The following is a 26,906-nucleotide window of genomic DNA, read 5'->3' on the forward strand; positions in this document are numbered from 1 at the left end:
TTGTCCTACCATCATGCTCTTCAATCCCTCCCACCTCTGTGGAAAAAGAGAGAGAGGTAAAAGAGTTTTGTGTGTGTGAACCCCATATGGAAGCCATTCTCCCATCCCTCCTGTATTCACTGCTGGGAATGCTTCTGGAGATGAGCACTTGTGATGTCACACGCTAGCACAGGAGTGCTGTGTCAGGGAAGAGGAGGGGAAGGACAGAAGCAGGGGAAGGGGGTATCGAGGCGATGGTGGTCGGTGGGAAGGGTGTGTGTGTGTGTGTGTGTGTGTGGGGGGGGGGGGGCTAGGTGCTGAGCTGCCAGTTTTTTCTCACCACACTGTGAATTAGCTTGCTGGTCCCTTGATGGAAAACATTGGAGGGGCAACACCGAGGGGCCATGAAATGTGACAGCCATGCTCTGCTTTAGTGCTTATGAAGGAAGGGAAGGGGTACAAGTTTGGGGATCCATTCAACTAAAAAAAAGCCACGAAGAAAACATATCGCGTCCCATCAAAGGAGCCTTGCTGCTCCCTATACTGATCCATTTAATCAGCTGATTAGCATGTTTTACCTAGAAGCAAAGATTGCCAGTCAGCAGCAATCTTGGTAACATGTCTGGGCAGTTATTTTGAAGCAGTTAGCAGGACACAAAAGCTGTATAGAATGTATAGAATCACTAGTCAAGTGTGATTAACTCATCCATCCATGTTCTATAGCTTATCTCCTGTCCACCACTTCTACCACATCTGGGGGGACATTCCAAAGCCACCTGAGACCTCCAGCGTGTCCCAGGAGGCATCCTGAGTGCCTCCTGGGTGCCTTAAATCTGGATTCTTTCTTTCTGATTGTCAGCCATTGGCGAATTCTGAAGTTGCAAAAGAAATCTGGTTTTATAGAAGTTTATGGGAAAATGACTTTTGGCCCCCTTGAGCCGTGCCCTCAGTAAACACTGTCTTGATGAGTTTATGGTCTCGATTGCTAGTTAAAAGTCTTACTGAACACATGAATGTGGTGTTTTTTAAATAATCGCCCAGTTGTTGAGACAAAGCTCACATGGTTTATCTCAGCTGTCTTTGTACCATTTGATAAATCTTCTGTGGAGCAGTCAACACGCCTCAAAAATTATTTTGAATTTACTTAGAATCTGCTAACATCGGCTCTTCCACTTGATTAAACTAGACCTGGATTAATGATCATATTGCTATTAACAGCAGAGCTTTTTAGGACATATTACAGTTTCTTCTCTTAGCTCAGCTGGATTTGGTCAGGATGTTGTTTGGGTGGGGGATTATAAATGGTCTCCTTTCAAAGACGGTGACTGTGAAATATAGTTAAAGTTCTGGGAAAGCTAGTAATTGTACCTTGAATTACCTCGAGTCAATCAATCATTATATCTTTTCAAGGCCAAGGATGAACTTTAACACTCCAGTCTTGTCTGTAGATAATTACTTTCAATACATACTGTACCTGTAAGCAACTGACTGAACTGTATCTGAATTATCAGGTATGAATCAAGTATAAACAGCAATAAACTGCAAAGACACACAGATCTGATCTAAGGTAAGAGCATTTCAAAAAACAGAAGAAAAACATGCCAAGCCTTACAACACTCGCCTGTACTGGCTGTGGCACATGATCAGCATGGTGGGGGCATTTTGTCACACACCTATATTTAAGTCATTCCCAGAGGCCAGGCCAAACAAAGCGTCAGGAAAAGGCCCCTGCTCTGGTGCGGAGGGCCGGCGCAGCGCTGCTAGACTGAAAAACAACAGGAAACACATGTGGAAGGCTCGATACGGGGAGGAGGGACGGCATGCTCATCGAACAGCCGGGAACCTGGGATCCCAGGACTGAGACCCGACCTGACCCGGCCTGTTCCCACTGACACTTCCTCATCCGCTAGACTAGGGCAAGGGTCAGGGGGAGTGGGAAGGGCCGGGCACATATCTGTGCTGAGCTCAGCTTCAGGAAGTGGGCACAGGGTGAGGGATGGAGGGAGTGAAGGGAATGGATGATGAATGTTTTTGTCCTATCCTAAGGGCACTGTCATGCTTACATAACAGATAAACACTGCCACAGTGCTTAAATGCCTCTGCAAAGCTATTCCTGCATTATAGATCAGAAGTGCACATTAATATATCTTGGTATTTATATACAAAGATAACAGTTATAGCAGCCAGCTGGGAGGAAAAAGCAGCACATACATCTTATCCTCGAAGCCGAGGTGGACGAGTGGGATTACAGAACAACTTGAACAGAGGCTGGAATGGGCTGTCATCTGATGTGCATGAAACCTTGTCTTTTCACGCACAAGTAGCCATCATCCTACTCATATCCTTCTTTCATGTGCGTCTTTTCTCTTGGGTGCCATTCATCTGCAAGTCAAATGGAAAACATGGCAGAGTTTAGTCTGAGTTTGGGAAAACGGTAATCTCCTTTTCCAGTCTGTTCCAGCCACTCATAGCTTAGCCAGTGTCAATGTTTAGCCCGACACGCGGCCAGCAGGCCAAGTGCTTAGCAGAGAGGGAGGGATATCATTTTCTAAATCTGACAAACATGCTTCCCTCCTTTGTTTTCTTCACACTTCTTCCTTAACATCACACATATCCTGTCGATATTCTTCTTTTTTTGTTTGTTTCAATATCAATATTTGCAGTTTTTCTGTGGCCAAGTATGTGATGTATTGTACTTCATTCAACCAACTTTCGGAGATGCATTCCTGACCCTAAATTTCAGCACCATTCTGGAGGTCGAACTAAATTTGAGTTCCAGAGTGGAGAAGGAATTCAACAGTTCATTTGCAACACAGCAAACACATAAATTCACAACACAAGGCATGTGCTTACCACTGCGAGCGTATTCCACGTGCGCTGCTCTGAGATTTTGTCATAAAGTTCGACATGCTCATTTTTTATTCATCTGCGAAAGCTGTATGTCGGGAGGGTGCACACGTCCTCAGGCAAAACAAGTGATAAACTGTGAGCTGAGCACTTGTAATGTGGAAAAAATGTATTAATAGTGTAACACAAAGAGAAGTAAATATTGATGGATTGTTTCCTGTTATTATTCTTTGTCTCACTTTTATGGTAGTAATCATCTCTAACTTTTGGAACTGCCCGCATGATGCTTTGGAGGATGTAAACAGGAAGCATGTTGTTGACATAGAGACAGTTCACGGGAGTATCTTTTTTTCCCCCTCTTTAGCCCATGTTAGCTGGCAAATTGGCACTATTAGAATTATTATGGAGAATTAGCTATTAGCCTATGCTTGCAAGTAAGGTCACGGGCTTGCTTTCATGCTTTAAAAAGTTGTAAAGTACCTTAAGTGCCTCAAAGCTGCAGCTGCAGATTGTGTTAATACTGTAAGTGGGCCAAATGAGCGACCAATCCACAATAATTGGTTTCCTGTTGTTTTTAGAACACCTGTGCCTTTCACCTCACAAACTATCTTTCCATCACACACCTGTGTTGTTTCTGTAGATTGTTTGTACAGCATCAGGTTATATAAGTTGAGTTTTATCATTTTCTCTAAGTAGGTTTATGAAACTTTCTTTTTTTTTTTTTTTAAAAAGGGCAGCTGACCTGTCAGGACCGACTTTGGTGGTCCCTTTCCAGGCTTGGAGCACAACCACATGATTTTACTTTATATACAAAATAATCTGGTTTATAAAACATATCTTGAACCAAAGCCTTGTAGATTCTTCAAAGTTCAGGTTGTCAAAAGGTAAAAATAAAGTAGCATAAACTGAGGATTACTTGTTCAAATGCACAACTTCAGCCATGAAATGAACGTGTACAATCTTGAACACACTTTAGGTTTCTTTGTCAATTTCAAACAGTTGTTCTGGGTATGGATTTTTTTAAACTCACCTTTTTGGAGTTTGTTAAGGCTAAATGTTAGGGGAGTGTTCCTCTAATTTTTGAGCAGTGCATAAAGGAAGCTGAAGGTAGTTCCAGTAAAGAAAATATGCTAGCAGAGGCTGATTTAACTTTCTCATTGCTGATACTTATATTTGAGTTTTAGAAAGCTCTGCAGACACCACCCAGAGTTTAAAAATCTTACTTTCTCATTATAATTTTTTAAAGTTTTGATTTTCATTTCAGGTTAAATAGCAAATTAAGGCCTTAAAAAGACTTAAAGAAGTGTGTTATGCATGTATAAATAAAACAGAATTGGGTTTCATCTTCCCTTTTATTCATAATGCTATGCTACTACTTCACACACCCAGTGAATTATTTCAAGCCTTTCTGCATAATTTTTTCTTTTCTTTGACAGACTTATGAATAAGAGCCTCTTGTAAAATCCCATTCCACTTCATCCAAAACCATGTAGCGCACCTCATATCTACAAGTTATATGTCTCGGGATTATCGGTATTGTCTCCTGTCAGAACACGATGGTGTGATTCTGCAGCCCTATCCAGAATCAACATCAGAGACGGAGGCAGCTTAAGCCGGTGATTCCCAGGTGTGCGCCTGACATGCCAGGACGCACCAGCAGAAAAGCTAACAATGTGTTCCAGTAACACACAGATGAACCGACATAGAGGTAAAACTAGCACATGTACTTACAGGCTTTCAATAGCCCTCAGCTAATCGACATGGGAAAGTGTTGATTTATTGAAAGCTGTTTACTGAAAAAAGAATCAATCACTTGCTTGCATGTTTAAATTGTGGGACTGGGGAGTGACTGTCTAAGATTAAATGAGTTTAGATTAAATTTTTTCTCATTTGCTTTTCATCCTCATTTGCCCCGGTGCTCACAGGCAAAGCTATTCCGATGGTAATGAAAATAAATACAGGCCTTGGGAAGTTATGTCCATTCCAAGAGCCATTCATCTATGAAGCAACCTCATTCTTATATAAGAGTCCCTATTTGGATTCGGTTCACATCACAGTTTATTTAACTTAATTTCCCTAAATAGTGTCCTGATTGGGTTGCATAAGGGCTGTGGGTCCTCTGTGGACAGGAGGAGGGGGTGATGTAGGAGAGGGAAAGAGCAAAGGGGGAAGAATAATGAGAGGGGTGTATAAAGTTCAAGTTAAATCTTTTATTTGTCCAAGCAGGGATCTGGTTTGGCAGCGACAAGTTACACGAACATTACATGAATATGTAGGTTTTTAAGGTTCTGAAAATAAACAGTGTAAAAGAAATCATCACTGTCATCTGCACCACTTCCTCATCTTCAACACCCACATGCTCGTAAGCCTTTCAGTCAAAAGATGGAGAAAATAAACAGTTGTTACACCTGTCTCTTAAGAGCACAGCTGGTGACTGGGCAGATGGTTTTACTGTAACCTCAGTGAGTCTACCATATATACCACTGATGAGCCAAAGCAATAAGACCACTGGCTAAAAAGCTGTTTCTTCAGCATCAAGCCCAGAAACAATCAAATCAATGGACCTCAAGACCAGTTCACATCAGCTGATGGCTCAGAAAACCTTTCTACACCCTTCTACACATTCGCTTTGTAAATCTCACACAGAGCATGCTATTTAAGCAGGTTTAAGATGGCTTAATCAGTGTCATAGCTTTTGCCATTGATGTCTACTCTTTTCTGTGCTGGGGCCTTGCTGTTGCTCTCCCTGCTTCATGTTTTACATGTACAGGCACGGAAGAGCGGGAAGGTCCCAAAACAGAGCTATACAGCCTACACATGTTGAATGACAGCCTGGTGACAGCCTAATCCATGCTGGGATGAGTGGGATGATGGGCTGCCGCTACTGCTGCTCACAGAGAGACACGTCAGAAATCTTTAGGGTTCAGTACAGCAGATTTAGCTTTTGGCCACATGGTGTGCGGTCCGTTACATCCTGCTGAAAGAGAAATTCCTTTCAAATAAGCCATATCTGAAACACTTCGGACTACATTAGTTTGTTTAGAGCAGCTACACAACACCTGTAATCATACTTTGACAAAAAGTCTGTTGCGCGGTCCTTCAAAACAGGTGACCGTGTGTAGGTTTTGTTGCCCGTTGTTGGTTCTGCTCTGCATACAAAGTTTTCCTGTCTAGATGTTGCAGAGTATAAACTCAGCAAAACAGATTATGTGCAAACCCCCAACCAAAGGAAGAAAAGTTGCATCTGTCACACGAATATGTCGAAAGCTTATGTTGACCGTGAAAGCTCTGATAACTGGTCTCCTGTATTCTCACCTGTTGCTTCTGTGTTCGTCACTCAGCCCCGGTACAACCCCCGTGATGATAGGCTGAATGACTAACATGGTTCTGTTTCCTGTGTGCACCTCCGAAACTCTGAAATCTTGGCTGACTTAGATTCCTATTTAGCAGATCCCAACATTCTTCGGTGACGTTCCCATTCAAACGTGTTTAGCCACAATACTGACGTGGGTGATCATAGGCCAATTAAGCAGCATGCCTACAGGGTAAACCCCACTAAGTGTGGCTTAATGCAACTGGAGGTGAAGTATCTCCTCGATCATGACTTCACTGTACCCAGTAATAGTCCCTGGCGCTCACATCACTCATTGTTCCAAAACCTGATCAAACCCCATGTTTTTTTTTAATGACTACCATTAAGTTAATGCCATTCCAAAACCAGATTGCTTCTTGAAATGTGTTGGTTGCAGCAGCAATACACTTTTACTCTGAAGGTGAATGTTTTCCATTTACTGTTTGCCTCACACTTTCTTAAGTTTTGCTACCGCTAGCATGAATTTGGCAAGTGTTTGCAGACAAGTTGGTTTCTTCCATGCATTCCTTCCATACGTGACCGTGTCAATCTGCTAATAACTAAAACAATAAGAAGATGTTTTTTGGTGCAGCAACCGCTTTGTGACTGCTTTCACCCACTGTCAGCCAGCAACCACTCGCCAACTGATCAGGGACTTCATATTTTTCCCTGATCAGAGTCTAGGTCTGTGTGTCCAAGGCCTAACTTAGCTTTCCACACACTCTTGAGACTATTTTGGGTCTAAAAACTCCAAAAAACAAGCTTCAAATCCAAGTTCAATCCAACTTCACAAACCAAATGGTGATGTCATGGTGTCTACAGCTTTTTTTTAAAATCACAATCACATAAGAATGCAGTACTAACTTATATAGAAGTGAGCAGTAAGTAGTATGTAGTGAAAGAACAAGTCGAAAGCAATTTAACAAAAACCCTTATTCAATGAACTACTGACAGTATTTTCTCTAAAATATTTTCTCATACGTTGACTAATTGTCCAATAGCACCATATACCTCCTGTATTGTGTGACTGTCCGTGATTACAAAGGAATAGCATAGACAAACTGATATAGATGGCTTCTTTGTAATCTTGCTAGCAAACACAAGGATTGTAGGCATGATTGTTAAATGTACAATTTTAAACTCACAATTTTAAAAAATCCAAACACATGACCAGGACTTTAAAATATCTCCACTTCAGCGAAGGGCCAGATGTGAAAAACAGATGGCTTTTGATTCATTCACTTTAATGCTGACTTGGGTTTAACTCATCTACCAACTTTAAAAGTGCAGCTCACAGCCTTATTGTGTCACTGTCTGGGATTAATAGACTCAGAAAGTCCCTTTTGATTCAACTTATACTTTTTTTGTCTGTATGAGTCTCCTGTTTACCTCAAACACACTTTCGGTCTTTGTAACATTTTCATTTTCGGTTTCAGGATGAACTAAGGAAGTTGAATCCCCATCAGCACTTTAGTAAAATAAACAGCTGGATACAAGAGTCGAACTGGATTCTTGAATTTCACAAAAGCATGTCCAGGCATTTGCCAATAACTGACTCATAGCATTTCTAACAGTTTTTCGAGAAGGATAATAATCCAGTATATGTTTTTAAGAGATTATTCACATTTTTACATCTTTCCATTGTTGAGCTGTTTGGGGATTGCTTAAATATAGTTAAATATATCTTAAACAAGTTTCTCACAGCAAACATTCACTTGACTGCGTGTATCACAGAATATTTTTGCAGATATTTGGCCCCAAAACCTTTGCAGTCAGTACATCCAAAATAAATTTGGAGCTGCAGCCGAGCGAAATAATTTTAAAAAAGTCGTCGTCTAATGATTTATTCAGAAGGATTTTTTGACAGGAGCTTTCACACAGCGCAGACAAAACAACTGTTCAGTCGTTAAAACAGAGCACACACATTTCCGCAGAGGGCGACCTCTCGACCCCAGAAACTACCATCGTCTCATGAAATCCCAGACTGGCCAGACTGACACATAAAGACAGGTGTGTGTGTGTGTGTGTGTGTGTGTGTGTGTGTGTGTGTGTGTGTGTGTGTGTGTGTGTGTGTGTGTGTGTGTGTGTGTGTGTGAGTGTGAGAATCCCTGCCAGTGTGACGACAATGCTGAGAGACCGCTAACCCCACAGGCTTAATGTATAGTTTCCAAGGTCAAGCTTTTTCTCCCACACGTCTACTCTGCTGAATAACCCTCTGTGTGGTGCGACTGTCCGTCCAAAAGGCCCATCCGGATGCCAACGCGATTACCACGGGGGATGCTGCGGTCAGAGTCCTGAGTGGCTGCTGTGACATTTCAGGATTAGTCATGATGGCTGATAGCGTGAGCTCCTGTTAATTGCATTATCAATGAACGCCACTGTCTGCTCTCTTTGTCCGCTGATGTTTGACGAATTCTATCATCCTCGCGCACCAACTGTCTGTCTTTGTGCATCGTTCTAGTTAGGGGTTGGGTTCATCACTTTCTCACTCTGTTTGCAACATTTCACTCGTGATGCAACATTATGTTCAAATATATGTAATTTAGAATTTAGAAGAGAATTTAAAATCCTTCTGCTCACATACAAGGTCTTGAATAATCAGGCCCCATCTTATCTCAAAGACCTCATAGTGCTGTATCACCCCAACACTTCACTCTCAGACTGCTGGCTTACTTGTGGTTCCTAGGATACTTAAGAGCAGAATGGGAGGCAGAGCCTTCAGCTTTCAGGCCCCTCTTCTGTGGAACCAGCTTCCAGCTTGGATTCGGGAGACCGACACCCTCTCTGTTTCTAAGATTAAGCTTAAAACTTTCCTTTTTTGATGAAGCTTATAGTTAGGGCTGCATCAGGTGACCCTGAACCATCCCTTGGTTATGCTGCTATAGGCCTAGTCTGCTGGGGGGTTCCCATGATGCACTGTTTCTTTTCATTCACCTTATTTACTTTGTTTATACTTCACTCTGCATTTAATCATTAGTTATTATTAATCTCTGGCTCTCTTCCACAGCATGTCTTTTGTCCTGTCTCCCTCCCCTCACCCCCAACTGATGGCAGCAGATGGCTGCCCCTCCCTGATTCTGGTTCTGCTGGAGTTCCCACTGTCACCAAGTGCTTGATCACGGGAATACTAGGGATGTTGTTGGTTTTTGAGAAAATAAAGCACCAGGAAATGATTATAATTGTGAACTGGTGCTATATAGATTTTTAAAAAAACGCACACTTTATATGGATCAGGTAATAGTGCATGCACTTCAGGTTCAGGGAGGTTTTAAACGGGCTCATTTTGGATCCGGTCCAAAATTTTGGCTTCTAGTTTGGAGCCTTAATCCTCGAGAGATCATGGTATAGAGATGGGATGTGATGGACAGTGAGAACTATGCAGACTGCGAGATCCTCCTCTAAGCTCCAGTGATTGTGGGATAAGGCAAAGGTCTACCAAGGCGTCTTAGTGGAGTGCGAGGAAGCATGTTAAAACCAACAAAAAGAAACCAATCTTCTACCCTTCTCAACATCTGCAGCCACTCACAGTTTCCATGTTCTGGCCTGATGAGCCACAACATATGTTGGGCCTGAGTGAGTACTTATACAAGCACAGACATACACCCACACACACCCCCACACACACAACGAATTGCACCACAAGAGCTGATGTGTGTGTCTGTGTTTGTGTACACTAGAGGCAGGGGAGAGATGTTCTTGGCCAAGGCACAATCGGGAATCAGACGTCTTTCTTTGCCAAGGACAAGTTTAACTCCATTCTGCTTATTTTTGGCAGCAGTGGCTCGAGTAAATCACAGCACCGCTTTATTGGCGATCTCTGACGAGCTGCCACAAGCTGCAGCCCGGTTCCTAGCTGCTCACGACGTCAACACAACTCCATGCAGTGTGGATGTCAAAGGTCGCACAGAGAACACAACATCTGGCCAGCAAAAGGGCACAGAAATTGCATCAGTTACAGAGTGGAAAACTATTTTTCAAATGTCTGGAAAAAAAGAAATGAGGCAGCTGCCCCTTTGCTCAGTGACAGACTGAAAAAAAATGTACAGTAATACTAGACTGTGATTAAAGGAGGATGCTGACAGACAGAGGCATTTACAGAATAGTTTCTCAAAGCTTTCATTGAAGATTTCATTGCAACTTGTTCATGTCTCTCACTTTTGGTATTAGCCTTCTAGTCAAAGAACAGTTTGACATTAGGAAATGCGGTTATTAATTTTCTGGCTCAGAGTTAGATAACATTATCGATACCAAAATTATTCCTGTTATGCAACTACGAAGCCACAGCCAGGAGACTGTTAGCTTAGCTTAGGACAAAGATTGAAACCAGGGGGAAACCGCTAGTCTGGCTCCATCCATCATAGATGTTTAACATGTACAAAAATTAAAAAACAAGAACACTGGGGTTCTGGCAGGGTTGTGTGCCAGACTATGTTTCTGAGCAGAAGCAGTTTATAGACCAGGCTAACTAATGTCACCTGTTTCCAGCCTTTATCGTAGCATCTAGCTGCAGCTTAGCAACTGTTGAAACACTGTTCACTTACATCACCCTCAATTTAGCTGAGCATGACTTAAGAGCTAAACTGATACACGCTAGGTTAAAAAGCTTGAAGAGTGATGTTGCAGAGGAAAGTTCCAGATTGACATGAGAAAACATATAACACCGGTCTGCTTGTTTTTATGGATTTTACTGTAATATATTATATATCATACCTATTACCTGTTCCACACACATGTTTTTTAAACTTTGCAGCTGGTGATGAGGGGTACGAGTATGTGTTGCTTGGCTAGGTTTACAAATGCGTATGATATGATCCATAAACAAATGTGTGCAGTGATTAGTGTGTAACTTTTGAGGACTCACAAATACGTGCTCTAATTCACACACATAGACCTATTTTACAAAAGTGTACGTCCAAATTAAATGCACAATTTTTAAAGTCATTTTCTCCTTCAAAAAGCTTCCTGTGCATATAAATGTTTAAAAGTACGCATAACCCTTTTCACTCACTTACAAAACCTTAAATGCATGTGCACAAATTGCCTGACACGCACAGATCACATCACATGCCCACATGGAGTTTTGAAACAGATTTCACAACTGTGTTCAAGTACTAGTGAGAACCTGGGACTTCTGGGCTTCCTCTACATTCCTGCGGGTTTTTTTGGGTTTTTTTACAGACACTAGACCGTAGCCTGTGGAGGTTAATATATGTTTAAATAAGCTGCTGACATGCTGGACGTTCTTTTGCTGGGAAAAGTCAGTCAGAGCTCAGCTGCAGATGGGGGAACACCGTGGCTGAACATCCCAGTGGATCATCCTCTGGAGTGAGAATATGCTAATTAATCTCTGGATATTTTGAATACCAGATATAATCTAGGCAATGTGGAACACTTTGATGTTAATCTTACAGTTGCCTGATAACAGAAGGCTAACATTAATGTTAGCTTGATTTTGTGTTTATATTGAAACAAACACTTAAGAATTTTAGGTGCAACATTGTCATTATCTACACTGATATGGACTGGGCAATGTGTGAGGAACAAAAGGATGCCACCAAGTTTGATGGAAATTAAAATTATCAACCTACAGAGGGCCGAAATTCAAAGACACCCCGAAAATCAAATGATGCACAGGCAAGTCTATTTTCCCAAAATTTTTCTGCAGCAACTCAAAATGGTACTCAGTAGTTTTTTGTAGCCCCCACGTGCTTGTATGAATGCCTGACAAAGTCAGGGTATGCTCCTAATGAAACGATGGATGGTGGGCTATCACTGAGCTTCTGGACAGTCTGAGGTGCAACCTGGTGACGTTGGATGGACCAAAACATAATGTCCCAGACGTGTTCTATTGGATTTAGGTCAGGCAATCATGGGGGCCAGTCAATGTTATCAATTCCTTCATCCTCCAGGAACTGCCTGCATACTCTCACCGCATGAGGCCGGGCATTGTCGTGCACCAGGAGGAACCCAGGACCCACTGCACCAGCGTAGGGTGTGACAGTGGGTCCAAGGATTTCATCACGATACCTCAGGGTGCCATTGCCTAGCCTGTAGACGTCTGTTTGTCCCTCCATGTATATGCCTTCCAGACCATCACTGACCCACCACCAAATTGGTCATGCTGAATGACATTACAGGCAGCATAACGTTCTCCATGGCCTCTCCAGACCCTTCTGTGTCTGTCACATGTGCTCTGGGTGATAAATATATCAGGTGATCCTGGAGGAGTTGGGCCACCTGTGCGACCTCTGAAGAGCTGAAAACTATTTGTTTACTACAGACTCATGATAGCAAATATCCAGTGTAAGATATTTGCTATGATGCATTCTCCCTGTGATGCTTCAATAAAACTCGTGAAGAATCAGAATCAGAATCAGAATCAGAAGGTTTTTATTGCCATATGGGTGAACAGGTTCACAGCATTAGGAAATTGCTGCGGTACTTCGTGCTTACAGAAAAAAAAAAAAAAACAAATAAGTATAAAAACTATAAGACAATATACAAGTATACAAATTGCAAATATACAGAGATATTAGAGCTATAACTATAGCACAATATTACAAAATTACAAAATATACAGTGCAGAGACTAATTAAAAGATAAAAGAATATAAACTATATTCCACTAATATGTACATCAGTGCAGTCAGACAGGTGCATAGACATAGGGTCATCAGCGTTTGTGGAGGGTGGTGGTAACAGTCTTAGGGTAATTGTTCATGAGTCCAACAGCAGAGGGGAAGAAACTGTTCTTATGGCGGGAGGTTCTGGTCCGTATGGACCGTAGCCGTAGAAAGGAGAATTGTGATGAAACTTCATAACTATATAAACAGTATAGCAGCTGACATGCAACCAAACAAACACAATATTTTTGAATAGGATAGGAGACTGAGAGTGTGAACCATGAGGGGAATTCAATGGGAGGACCGCTAATGGTTCACAGTGGTACAAACCACTCCATAAATATATATATAATATCCAGTGTACTGCATGAGCCTATGGGTGATTGAGAGGGGGGGGGGGGGGGGTCACACTGTCAGAAGAACATAATGATGTGGTGAACATTCATATTTGACACATTGTAGTCGAAGTTCTTGAGAACCACAAAAATAAAGAAAAAGGCTGGTTAAAAGAGAAGCACTGGCAGCATTACAACACTAAACAAAAGGTTTTAGGACCGTGTGTCACATTTGCTTTTACAGTTCAGGGCAGTGGACTAAACTAAATACACAATCCTAAACTAGCCATTCATTAAACTAACATTAATGTTGATTGCAAGCATCTGTAAATCATAGTTTATCAAGGCATATTCCTCTCCATATAGTTGGGATTAACAGCATTGGTGTCTCACTGATGATTAGGGTATCATTACAGATGGATTACTCAGAGGATCATCCAGGAGGTTACACCAAAGACAGCTGTGCTGCATAGGGTGGTCTGGTGGGCCTGGGAACTAAGGGTCAGACTCGCAAATACACACCACGACTCACACAATAACATCATTTCAAGTGTGAGAAAAAAGTCAAATCCCACTACCAGCTCAGAAACAGTGTTGTGTCTGGGAGTAGAACATGTTGTTACCAGGCAGAGGAGGGCTTTTTGGCTTCAGACTAACCTCAGTGGAGGACTCAAGTGTCTGCAGTGTCACCACTACGATTTATGCAAAGCTGAAACCAAAGCTGCTCCCTCAGGAGCACTGGGCAACCGCTGCCTCAGTGTGTGTGTGTGTGTGTGTGTGTGTGTGTGTGTGTGTGTGTTTGTGTCTTTACAAAGGCAAACGTGAGAAAGTGTGGTTGAACCCCAAAGATTCAAGAAGTTACACTCAAGCACAGACATATGCACTATAGTAGCTACACTACCAGCAGCTGTGTAGTAGATGTGCAGGTGTTGTCGGGTTTCTTTTTTTTCCCACTATTCCAGTTATGAGGCTCTGTGTTAGAAATGTCAGCAAAACTTTTTCGTAGTTAAGAAACATAATAAACCTACTGTATGAAAAGAATATGAAAAATTGTAGCAAAAGTTAAAAGGCCTCTGAAAAAAACACTTCAGCGCTCAGAAAATAAAAATGCTTTCTTAGCAATAATTAAAAACTTACAGCCTTATGTCGGTGCTAACTACAGAAGTAAGGCCTCAGTCACAGAGGCCTAAACACTGGTCGGCAACCTCCTGACAAACTCCAATTGCCAGGGGAAAATGCATATTTATCAATAGTTGGTTATTGGTTGCTGGAGGTTGAAAGGTGAAATTCATCACAAAGAGGCTGCCGCACCAAAAACCCCCTTGTGATTGTTTTGATCACTTGCTGTTTGTGTGAAAGATGCCAGTTTGTCTGCCAACACTTGTCATTTACTCTCTGAGCTGTAGTGAAACTTGAAAAAAAAAAAAAGAATCTTTGCTTTCAAAGCAAAAGTTTCACCTTTTGAAATGTGTTATGTGTTTGCAGCAGTAAGGCACTTTTCAGTACCCCCTGGCCAGTAGTTTGTGAGTGTTTAAAGACCAGTCAGCGCCTTCCATGAAAATGCTGGTGACCTAAGCAACTACAAGGAGGTTTTCGGTGCAACACTGTATACTTTTTGCAGCCAAGTTTATGCCAGTGACCACCAGCAACCACTTGCCAACTGGTCTGGGAATAAACATTCTCCCTATAGGGAATGGTGCCACATGGTTGCCAACTGATTGCTAGCCATGTGCGACCGGGGCTTTAATGGATTAATTTAACTTAGAGAACGTACAGAGGGGAAAAGCTAGCATAGCTCTGTCAAATTTTTTTTTTTTTAAATAACCATAAACATTTATAGAAAAACTTCTCAGTGATTAAAATCTTCTTCAGGGTTTAACCACCCAGAATCCACACGATGCTTCTGAACAAGCCCACTTCAAGGGAGGTGTGGCAAGCCCACAATCCACAAATCCCAAAGGTTTCAGCGACCCCAGAACACCCAGAGGTCCCGTATCCATGCCCTGATTGTAATATATATATATATATATATATATATATATATATATATATATATATATATATATATATATATATACACGCACATACAAACAGGTGTTTCTTTTGTCAACCTGCTGTACTTTGGAGCTAAGCAACAAACTCTGCCATCAAAACTATTTTAGGCCATTTGAATTAAAACCGTCCCTTTCAGCAAAGTCTGTCACACGCATATTTTAATGACTGAGAGGAAGAACGAATCTTGCATATGACATCACTGAGTCGACCTTGACATGAACCAAAAAGGGCTCCATTGCTAATGCAAACCTGTCACTTAGCAACGGCAACAAAAACACAAATGTTGTGGAACAAATTAGTCAACATGATTCAGTGAAAATTCATATAAGAGGATATGAGGAAGGCGTGTAAGCCGAATGTTTGAATCATGAGTGTCATCCTGCACTGACGAGATACAAGAACACAAAGGAGTTCAAGTATAAAACCTATCCTAACATGCATAAATAAGTATGCAGCATACATACTGCACACCCTCGCTTACACGTCTTTGCATACTATGTAGTGCCTTTACAACTCCCTGTGGATGAAATCCTTTTATTAGTGGCCGGTAGCCCGCTGGCTGGCTTTAAACCTGGCAGCGTCTGCCATGGCCCCGGAGAGAGCGGCGAGCCATCTATAAATGTGATGATTGTTGCCCTGCGTTTTCCCTTGCTCTGTGTAAAAACCAGCCAATGACCCTCCTACCTCCCACCCTGGCACCAGTCTCCACATCCCACTGGCCCCTGAATGGCTCCCACAGCAGAGCCGCGAGCTCCAGTCGCCTGCACTTAACTGTAATCTCAGCGACATTATTGGGAATTCAATAAAAATAACAGCCGCTGGATCTTTCACCTAAATTATAGGGTTGAGTGTGGGGCAGTTTCAGGAGGGGTGGTGGGTTTCTGAGGGTGAGGAGTAAAAATAAGAACTGGGAGCTCAGGGGAGGGGGTGCGCTGTGTACTGTACAGTCTGAACCCTGAGTTACAGCCAAAAACTGGCCACTAATGGACCAAACTCACACTCTTCTATGATTTGTGAGGGGTGAAAGGTCGTCCCACAATTCTCTGTCTCTGCTCTGAATCCAAGAACATTGCAACACAGCTATTTATTTTCTCCATCCTTCAGTTGCTTCCTCTGTTCACTAACAAAGTTCTCAATATTTGCTTCATGCATCCCCACAGGATCACAGGATGATTCATGGAGTGTGAAAACATAGATATTACATTCACAGCTACACAGCTGCTTGATTAATAACTTTTTCCATATGAATTTGGTGTTTACAGCTTTTAGCCATCTAAAATGAATCAAATTTTTTAAAAGCCTCAGAAAGGGAGTACTGCACTTGGTTGCAAAGTCTCAGATGTGTGTGTCCCACTGCAAGGGCCTGACAGAGGGGTCCGGCTGATAGAATGACTTGATTTGAACCTTACTAGAAACTTACTGGCAACGAGCCAGTCTCTGATTTGGATCTCACAGTAATTGTTTTGGCCATTGTGCTGATAGCTGAGGCCTGGAAATAAGGCAATATTGCTGCAACAACAGGAGAAGAAAAATGCAGTTAAAGTTGATAAAAAGCCAGTTTAGATAAATTATCTAAATCTCTTATTGTGGACCTAAAGCAGAAGGTGAGCGTGCCTAAATTATTGGTAATAATTAGGCTTTATTTATTTGTTTAATCTCAGAAGCATATATATATATATATATATATATATATATATATATATATATATATATATATATATATATATATATATATATATATATATCAGTGACGTGCAGTCAGGGGAGGCAGGTGAGGCACGGCCTCACCTGTCATCGTGGAAATATAAAATTAAAAAATAAATTAAATGGTTATATTCATTCAGTGATTTGTATTTTAAAGTTCTTTTCCATTTAACTACACCATTTTTAGATTAGTTTTTTCAAAATCGCTGAATTTTCGCATTTGCCGGTCAAATACTAAGAGACGAACGGTGAGGCACCAGCCCGGCGAGCCGCACCACGGATTGCGCAATCCGTGGTGCGGCTCAGTATAGTCATTGCCAATGACTACTAACTGTGCTGGCATGCTATGCAGTGAGACCGGATTACTTTCCCTTTGCATGTGGCTATTAAAATGTTCTAACACTTTTACTATATGAACTATATGAGGCACGCAGTTCTCGTGCCTCATGGTAGGGGGCGCTGGTGATCCCAGGGACTCTACGACTCCTCGGCGGCAAGCTACCATAAACAGTTAGCAAGGCCAGTTAGTTTTTCCTGTTGCTTGGCCTTATGTTCAACATGGAAGATTACATAACTCAACTGAAAGAATTTTCTAAACTGGACTTTCAATCGAAGCCCAAGATAATAATTAAAGGAAGACCAACACCGGAGCTAAAAGGTTTGCTTCAGACTATGTTAATGTTAAACAAAACAACTGTTGCCAATCAAATGGTGAATAAGCTATAAGTTTGTAAATCTGATGTGATGACGTCAGTGCCTCACCAGTCACGACCCTCACCGCACGTCACTGATATATATATATATATATATATATATATATATAAACAGCAAATATATATAATATATAATGTGCAATTTTTGAAATTATTTGAATGATTTTATCACATGATAAAGCTGATTTTCATTTTCTCGTGTTTTTCAAGGTGAAATGGCTACTTTTTGTTTTGCTGCTTTTCCTCAAGGTTTTCCTTCGCATTATACTCTTGGCAGCAGAGAATCTTCACCACAAGTTCAGCTGCCCGGATTCAGGCTTGTTTCAGAGCTGAAGCTAAGTGAAAGACTAAGAAGAGAAACTATAAACCATCTGTTCCAGCCATCATCATGGGGAATTTGAGGTTTTTGGACAGTAAGATGGACGAGCTCGGTGAACTGATTAAGACCCAGAGGGAATACCATGAGTGTAGTTTGATGTGTTTCACGGAGACGTGGCTACATGCTCACTTCCCGGACCTCAGTGTTACCATGTATGGCTTCAGGACTTTTATGGTGGACAGGGATGTTTGTCTGAGCATTAATAAGAAATGTGGACAGATTGCACTGTTGTGAATGAAAAGTGATATAATCCTAGACAATGTTACTGTGAAACAGTGTTTTTGTGGCCGGAATGTGAGACAACAAGCTGAGGAATGCGCCTGTATTACTTGCTGAAGGAATTCTTTTCCATTATTGCTGTTTGAAAGCAGTTTGAATCTTGGTTATTTTTTATGTTTTGGCTGCCGTGACACAATAATTTCCCATCTTTTATCTAATCTTAGTTGTAATCCACTCTTTTTTCATCACGTATGATAGTTGGTTGCTAGTGGTAATTGCAGGCTCTGGTGGCATTTGTATTTACCTCCCCCATATCAATCAACTGTATGCCCTTCACTCCCACCGACATGGGAAAAGCAGTGTGGGGAATGGGCAGGCAGGTGAGTTTTCCGGATGAGTCATGATAAGAGATGGCCAGCTTTGGTTTGCAAGGAAGTCCTTCATTTACAGGTGAACAGCAAGGGAAACTTTCCAGTTACTTGTGTCCAATCAAGGCACACATCAAGAGAGAACCAGGAGCAAAGACAAGAGACCAGGGTCAGGTAACAAAAGGCACGAGCAAAAACATTACATTCCAGTAAGTGATACACAGGTATCACTTACTGGATGCTCCACCCAAGGGCGGGGGGAAAACGAGAGAGAAAGCGAGACAAAAAGCAAAAAAGCAGGACTGCTGGGACCATCACACCAAAACCAAGCAGGAGGTTCAGACAAGGAGCCTCGTTGCTGTGAGATGGCAGTGCTAACAGGTCCCGTTCTAAATTCAGTTCCTGATTTTTTTATGCTTCAAACATATACATATTTGTTGGAAATGCTTAGAATAGTCTGATATTAGGGTCTGGAAGTAATAATCTAATAGCGTGTTTGGTGGAAACATCATTATCATTAACGATCAGGTCAATTTGTGTCCATATACTAGAACAAATAGATTGCTTTTCCGTGCGTGAATAATGACAAAGTGAATGAATGCCAGGCAGTAAGGGAGCTACTCATAACCTTATGTAGAAGCACAGAAAGACCTAAGTATTAATAAAACAAAAATTACCCCTTAAATCTGCACAGTTTAAATTTTTGAAAATTGAGGAAATTTTAGGAGTTTCTCAATCTAAAGAGATTAAGTTCAAGCTGAAGCTGGAGCTTTATCCAGAGGTGCAGCAATATGGGACTCTCATCAGAGCAGCCCAGGAAGGGCGTTTGATGATGGAGGCCCGATTCCTTGGACCCAAGGATCGCCATTAGAAGTAGTTACAATAACTCAGGGAGCCATAACATCAGATGAGCTTAATTGTAAGGATGTGCATGAGGTAGTTGGGACATCCAGTGGTTGTACATGTAAAATGGTGTGTAAGGGAACAGATGATACGATATATGTTTGAAGAACTATGAGAGAAGAATTCATTCAGACTGTGCAGCTCTTCAATCAGTGACACCATCTCCCCTCTTCCCCTGTCCCCATGTGAAAAAAAGCCAGCAACTCAACACAACCAGCTGTTTCTTATTTTTCTCCTGCATACACCTCCCTCCTCCAGTCTCTTCTCCATCAGCACCCCCTTTATCCAAACATCCAGCACACCTCCACTCCACAAGGAAGCCACGGAGCCTATACCTGACATCCATGTCACATGCATACGCTCACGTGGGAAGGGTGGAGGCACTCACAACACAAACATGATTGGCGATAGAGCTTTATTTGATCATCCAAAGTACAAAAAACATGGAACTCTTCCCAAACTATACAATGTACTGTTGACAGATTCATTTGAGAGTTGTATTTTCTCAGTCCGTTGATACTAAGGTGGGTACCTCGTGCTCCCAGTGTCAGCAATTTGTCTGTATAGTGACAGACATAAACACACACAAACTGTCCAATTAGGTCCTGACATGAAAAACACACTTTTGTGCTGTTTGCCTGTCATTTATGGAGCACACAATGCAGCCAAACAAGCAGTGCACAGTAGCAGCAAAAAGCCTCTCCTTATGTCACTCACTAGCGTGTCCTCTGGACTGTAAATTAAATGTCTTGATATCAAAATATTTGTCTTTTAGTTCACAGAGGAGATGATGGAGTGGTCTGAAATGTCAACCCAGTTAAAAAAAGTCTGTGGAAACATACATGCATGTGTGTGTATGCGTATTTTTGTTTTATAATTCATATTTGCACAATTTGCAATATTTTCAAATACCCCCAGCATTAACATTATTAAAATCAGGCTCATTTATCCTCCACCGTTTCTGCTGTTGGATGCTATTTTTTAGCTGCATTCATGCTCATGCTCACTCTCTCTCTCTCTCTCTCTGTTGCAAACATAACCACAAAAAGCATCTTTGTTCTTGGCCTATCTGGAGAGGGCTGAAAGATAAACAAGAATTCTTTTGGAGCAGATGAAAGTGAGCTGCAGTGACTGTGGGGAGTAGGGGTTATGTATGTGGGGGGTGCGAGCGCTATCCTAATTACGTGGGTGAGATGGAGCCTTTTTTTGGGAGAGGGTTATAAAAGCTTGTAGATAGCATGGTGCATTACAGGGTATAGGCATGTGTAGGTGGGTTTAGATGGGAGCTACACTGCTCAAAAAAATTAAAGGAGCACTTTTTAATCAGAGTATAGCATCAAATCATTTAAACTTCTGGGATTTTGATCTGGTCAGGTAAGTAGCAGAGGGGGGACATATCCACAATGAACAGTCTCTGAGAAGACCAGTTCAGGAGCATAATATACAGTCTCTAACTGAGCTAGCTGAGGGTTACTAAAAACAGTCTCAGAATAAGCCACCTCTGAAACACAAAATGCAGTATCTGAATGAGCTGTAACCCTGTGTAACTGTTGAAAACACACAAGAAAGTTGCCGACTGTGAAGCTAACACACCACCCGCACTCTTTATATTAGCTGCCTCTGACAGAAAACATATTGCCCTCCTCTGGGACATCAGATGGGTCAAACAAAAAGGTTTGTATTCCCCTTAACATTTGCCAACTCAGAAAACTAATTTTTATTGGGCAGCTCAGAAACACACAAACCTCCTCCAAAAAATGCTTGAGGAAAAGTCATTACTGTGAAGGTGGTCTCAGAAAGCCTGAGATGCGGCCGACATGGGCAGGAAGTCAGTCTCAGTGATGGGCGCCGACCCCCGCAGAAGTGGGGCTGACGGTGATGAAGCTCAAGTGCGAGGCTGCTGTTGTGATGATGGGGATTGGAGATTGAGAGCAAAGTCCTTTAACCATGTCAGCTGGGCCCATTCTGGTCAGTGTGCTTTCATGAGGTGGTGTGTGAGGAGTGAAGACCCAAATGCAGAATGGAAAAGCTGGCAGGGATAACAAAAAAGGCTGTAGGCAGATAATCCAAACGCAAAACACAAACTCCAAAAAAGAACATAGAACTATAAAATATAAACTATAAAACACATGCTGGGTAAGGAGATAAGGGGAGACAGCGACTATGCACACACAAAAGGTAATCAGGGGAAGCGAAGACAGCTGGGGGGGTGAGACACAGCTGAACTAAATCAAGGGAGACGAGACAAAGAAAGCAAAACTAAAAGCAAAGCACAAGGAATGACTAATAAAATCAATTCAAAAGTGGGATGGCAGGGGTGCCCGGGTAGCTCAGTGGTGGAGCAGGCGACCACATATATATGCTGCGTTGCGGTGCAGGTGGCGCGGGCTTGAGTCCCGGCCTGTCACCAGTTTGCCTGCGTGTCTTCCCCTGTATCTTGCCCCCGTTTCCTGTCTCCCTCCACTATCAGTGAAAGCTGCTGTGGCCAAAAAAAAAGAAAGTGGGATGGCTGCCAGGCAACAGGTTGCACCTCAGACTGTCCAGGAGCTTAGCGATGCTCTGGTTCAGATCTGGGAGGAGATTCCCCCAGGACACCATCATCACCATCTCATTAGGAGCCCCGACATTATCAGGCATGCCACGACATTTTTTCAATTCAATCTTATTTATATAGCGCCAAATCAAAACAAGGTCACCTAAAGGTGCTTTATATTGTAAGGTAACGACCCTACAAAAATTTTTTCACTTTGATTTTCAGGGTGTTTTTGAATTCAGCCCCTGTAGGTTGGTCATCTTCATTTCCATCAAACAGTGTGGCATCCTTTCATTGCTACCACATTACCCAGTCCATATCAGTACAGATATCCAGCATGATTTTTTTTTTTTTTTCCATTGTGATGTGATGTGTTTTCAAAGTGTTTCTTTAATTTTATTTTGAGCAGTTCATGAAGTTTAAGCCAGTATATATTGAGCTTCTTCTTCAAAAAGAGTGGAAGAGTGCAGAAACTTCTAGATTGTTTTTTATAGATAAAAACAAAAAAATCAGGCTGCTATTAAAACACAGCTGGTCAGCAGGTGACGCAACAATCTTGGAAACTTGGCGTGATTCAAAAATCTGAGTGTTGAAAGAACAAGTTCAAACTACATTGTGTAAACAGCTGATTTAATAGTTGAACAAAGCTAGAACATTGGACTGTTTATCTGTGCGTGTCAGAAAGTTTTTATCCACAGTTATAAATGTCAGTAAATTATTTAGAAACTCTCAGGAGTTTGTAATTTTCTAACAAGCCCAGTCTTCAAATATCATTAGCAGGGTTTCCATTTCAAATGCAACTCAAACTTTAACCACATTTTCAGAAAATCTGCAAAATAAAATATAAATTATAGTTGGTTTCCAGGTTACCATAACCATTATGCTAAAATTAGGAGTTGGTTCATTGACATTAACAGATGGCGGTACTAATTCCTAATCCAGGGGACATTATACATGAACGAGCAGAGAATATAATGAGATGCCATTTTTAAAAGCGTGCCAGTTAAACTGGAAAGTGTGAGATGGAGATGTGGCATCTCTGTTTCATGCATTACTTTGCTTTTTGCTCTTTGGGTTAGACTTTGGAGAGTTTGGAGTTTGAGTCAAATCTCTGAGCTCTTTGCTGTGCTCCTCGAGCTGGATTGTCCTGTCATGGGAGGTGTTAGTGCTGCACAACTAAATCAAATTGGGTAGTACATATAAAAGTAATAGTAACAGAAAAACACTGCATTGTGACAGGTCATCTGTCAGTGGTTTTGGTGGCATGTTATTCACTCAGCAAACACATTAGCATTCATTTGGGGTCAGGTTTCAGATGTCCTTGCAAATTCAAACACTATATACATAATGTGTAAAAGTCTTGAGTCTTTCTGCATTTCTTTATATTTTACTTCCAAGTCAGATTTTCTTGTAGTCCTTTTTTTTTTTAAGTGGTCTTGAGCAACAGTTCACCAGGCTTTCTGAAGGTGTACCAAAGTTTTTCTTTGGACATTGGCTTCTAGCAGCCTGTCACAAAAACACATCATGTACTCCCATTGGTTTAGTTGAATTTTAAAAAATGCCAACGTTAACACAATTTCACAGGCATAAAATAGTAGTTTTGCACCAATAAGGTGAATCCCAAAGAGCTGTTAACTGAAAATTTAGCATATCTCCACACGGTGTGCAGTGTGTCCTTAAAAGATTTGTAGAAATGGACAAGTGGAGGACAAAAAAAAAAAAGGTCAAAACTATATTTAACAAATGAACAGTATCATAAAGTCATATCCATAAGACACAGGGACAGATCCAGGAAAGAACACAGAACCTGAGAGATGCATCTGGCCCTTCAGATGATCCATCTACTGTTCATTGAAGCTTCATCAGTGATGATCTCAGTGGAAAGGTGGCTGTTAAGAAGCCATTCTTAAGGGAAATACACAGTGAGAAACAATTGAGGTATGCTAAATTACACAAGAACTGGACTGAAAATCTACAGTAACAGGTCTGATGGAGTGATGAATCCAAATTTGAAATTTTTGGTTCAAATTATCATCAGTATGTACAGAGGAGGTCAGGAGAGGGACATTAGTGCATGTCTACAGCCATCTGTAAAACACAGTGAAGGCTCTGTCATGGTTTGGGGCTACATTTCAGCACCGATGTTGGGGATCTTGTCAAAATTGGTAGAATTATGAACATAGAAGTGTACAGTGAGATTTTTATCCATTGAAATGAAGTGTGCCTCATCTGGAAAGCATCTGATTGGCAATGGCTTCATTTTTCAGCATGTGTGATGGGATCATTTCCCACCACACATGCTCCCCAGAGCCCAGACCTCAGCATTACTGAAACAGTGTGGGGTCATCTTGATAGAGCAGAACAAAAGGCAGTCAACATCCAAAGAAGAGCTTTGAATGTCCTTCAGGAAGCCTGGAGAACTACTCATGAAGACTACATAAAGAAATGACAAGAAAGCTGCCTCAGAGAGTTCAGACGGTGTTGAAGGTGGTCACACCAAATATTGACGTTCAAGCTCGTTAGCATTGTACACGCTCTGTTTTTGCCTTATAGACTGTGCATGCTTCAATAAATTGCTGCACTTGGTTTTCATTTTCCTAGAAAAATATAAGGAAATGACGGACAGTCTTGAGACTTTGACACAGGTGCTGTACATATTCAGTCCTTTTGGATTTCTGATTTTTGGTCACCACCAACTCCTGAGATCACTGTCTGTCTGCACTTCAGTGTTGGGAGCGTCGTGATGCACTAGATGTGCAAGCTGAGCATCATAAAACGCCAAGCTGAATGCAGCTAAAGCTCTCTCTGCAGCTGAAACTAGAGTTGGAGGATAATTTCTACCTGTTCCATTAGTATTGATAACACCTTACACAAAACAAGTGGTCATTTAATCCACAAGTGCTTCACATGGCAACATTAAAGAGCACTCCAATGTTCTGCAATGTTGCTAAATCGAACTAAAATGGGTGTTATGCCTATGTAAAAGACTACAAGTCATTTTAACTGCAGTGAGCTGAGTACAGACAGCAGACATTGTGTCACTGCAATCATATTACTTTTAGAGCGTTTTAATGGAGATAAATTATAGATTACCTATGTCATTTTACCCTCCGGTGACCTTTAAGTAAGGGTGAATGTTGTTCAAATCAATGGATCAGCTCAGTGCTCATCAGTATCTTCTGTGTCTTTAATCTAATGCTTGATTCTGGAAATTAAAAGAGAAGAGTGGTACAATTGCTGCTAATCAACATGCAACAATCCAGGACCTCATAAATAACACAAAGGTCAATCCCTTACTGTAAAACACAAGAAGGTACACTGTATAAAGCAGGTATCAATGTGTGTGTGTGTGTGTGTGGGGGGGGGGGGGGTTAAGGGGAAAAGAGTGGCTGGTGATGAGACTGAAATATCTCATCAGTGTTTAAGATTCAGCACTGCTGGTTGGAGCATTGTCTGCAAAATGAGGGATCAGGGAGGAGAAGTGTGTGACATTTTAGACTTGGTTTAGTTAGGATAGGTTAATGGTAGTTATGGTTACAGGAAGTCTCTGGGACTTTAAAGTAATTTGAACAAGCCTGTGTTTGTGTCCGTGTCCCAATGTACTGCATAAAAGTAATTTGTATAAAAAAAGCGAGCAATTTAAGAATAAAAGTGAAGCAGGATTTTCGTATAGCAGCCTCTCTGTAGGGATTTAGCGTGGATCCCTGTGCGTCGTTGCATCCGCAGCTGCCCTGGAGTCTTTAGTGCCAAACCTGAGTGTGTTTGTACAAAACTGCCTAAGCTAAACACACACATTTCTGCACCTGTAGATGCACTGACTCTGACACTTTTTCCAAAAATATTTTTCCCACTGTAAAATCCTATTTAAATGTTTCTATGTATGATAGGTTGAGCACTCCTGAACACAGAAACACATCATCCACTTACAAGGTGACAACACCCCAATGAACTAATGGAGGCAAAGAGAATGTTTGAGTGAGGCATGTTAAATAAGGAGGGGTAAATTTCAACATTTCTAACTTATAAAATAGAGCTTTATTATTTAGCATATGTGTGTAACACCTTAGTCGTTACAGGGTTTGGACCAGATGACAGGTTCGGCTATGGAGAGTAGAGTTAGTGTCACCACAATTAAGGACCACAGACCAAGAGAATAAATTTAAATTAGCCGGCAAGATTTATTTACACACAACAAAAACCATAAAAGACTTTGACAACAGAAAACACAACAGCATACACCTTCCTGGTGTATAATCCCTCTTTTTGTTATCTTAACCAAAAGAAATAACTTAAATTTAGGGTTATTTGTTCAGTTCCCTTTGGTTTGTCTGTTTGAGTTAACTCAGTAGTCACTAAACCTAGTTTAGTTCTCTAGCTTCAAAATCTATTTATCTATTTTATTATTATTTTTTTTTTAGTTAATACAAAAATTAGGCTCTGTATTCAGATTCGGCAGACTCAATGTTATGTTAGGTTTAACCAACAAAATAGTTTGCAATCTCAATAATATCACAGCAGTACCACACAGGGTCATTCAATATTAAAATAAAAATATTGAACCAAAAGACACAACTCAAAATAATCCAGCAAAAGGCTGAACAAGGTGCGATGCACATGAGAGTCTCTTTTCTTTTGTCCTGCTGTTGATCCCTCTATTGTCTGTGTTCTGCGCTAGTCTTGAATCCACTGCTGTTAGCAGTCAAGGATAAATCCTACCAGTTCGGATGAAAACGGTCAACACTCCGCAGACAGCATGTTGCTCCACATGCACAGATCAGCAAATTCACAGTTCATCAGGTCCGGTGGCTCGCCATCTCGTTTCACCGCGTATGAAGTCCCACTTCAGTACTAGCTCAACTTTTCTCCACTCCAACTTAAATGGCCTAATGTAAGCAAC

Source organism: Archocentrus centrarchus, chromosome 15 (genome assembly GCF_007364275.1).
Source record: "Archocentrus centrarchus isolate MPI-CPG fArcCen1 chromosome 15, fArcCen1, whole genome shotgun sequence".
In the NCBI taxonomy this organism is placed as follows: Eukaryota; Metazoa; Chordata; class Actinopteri; order Cichliformes; family Cichlidae; genus Archocentrus; species Archocentrus centrarchus.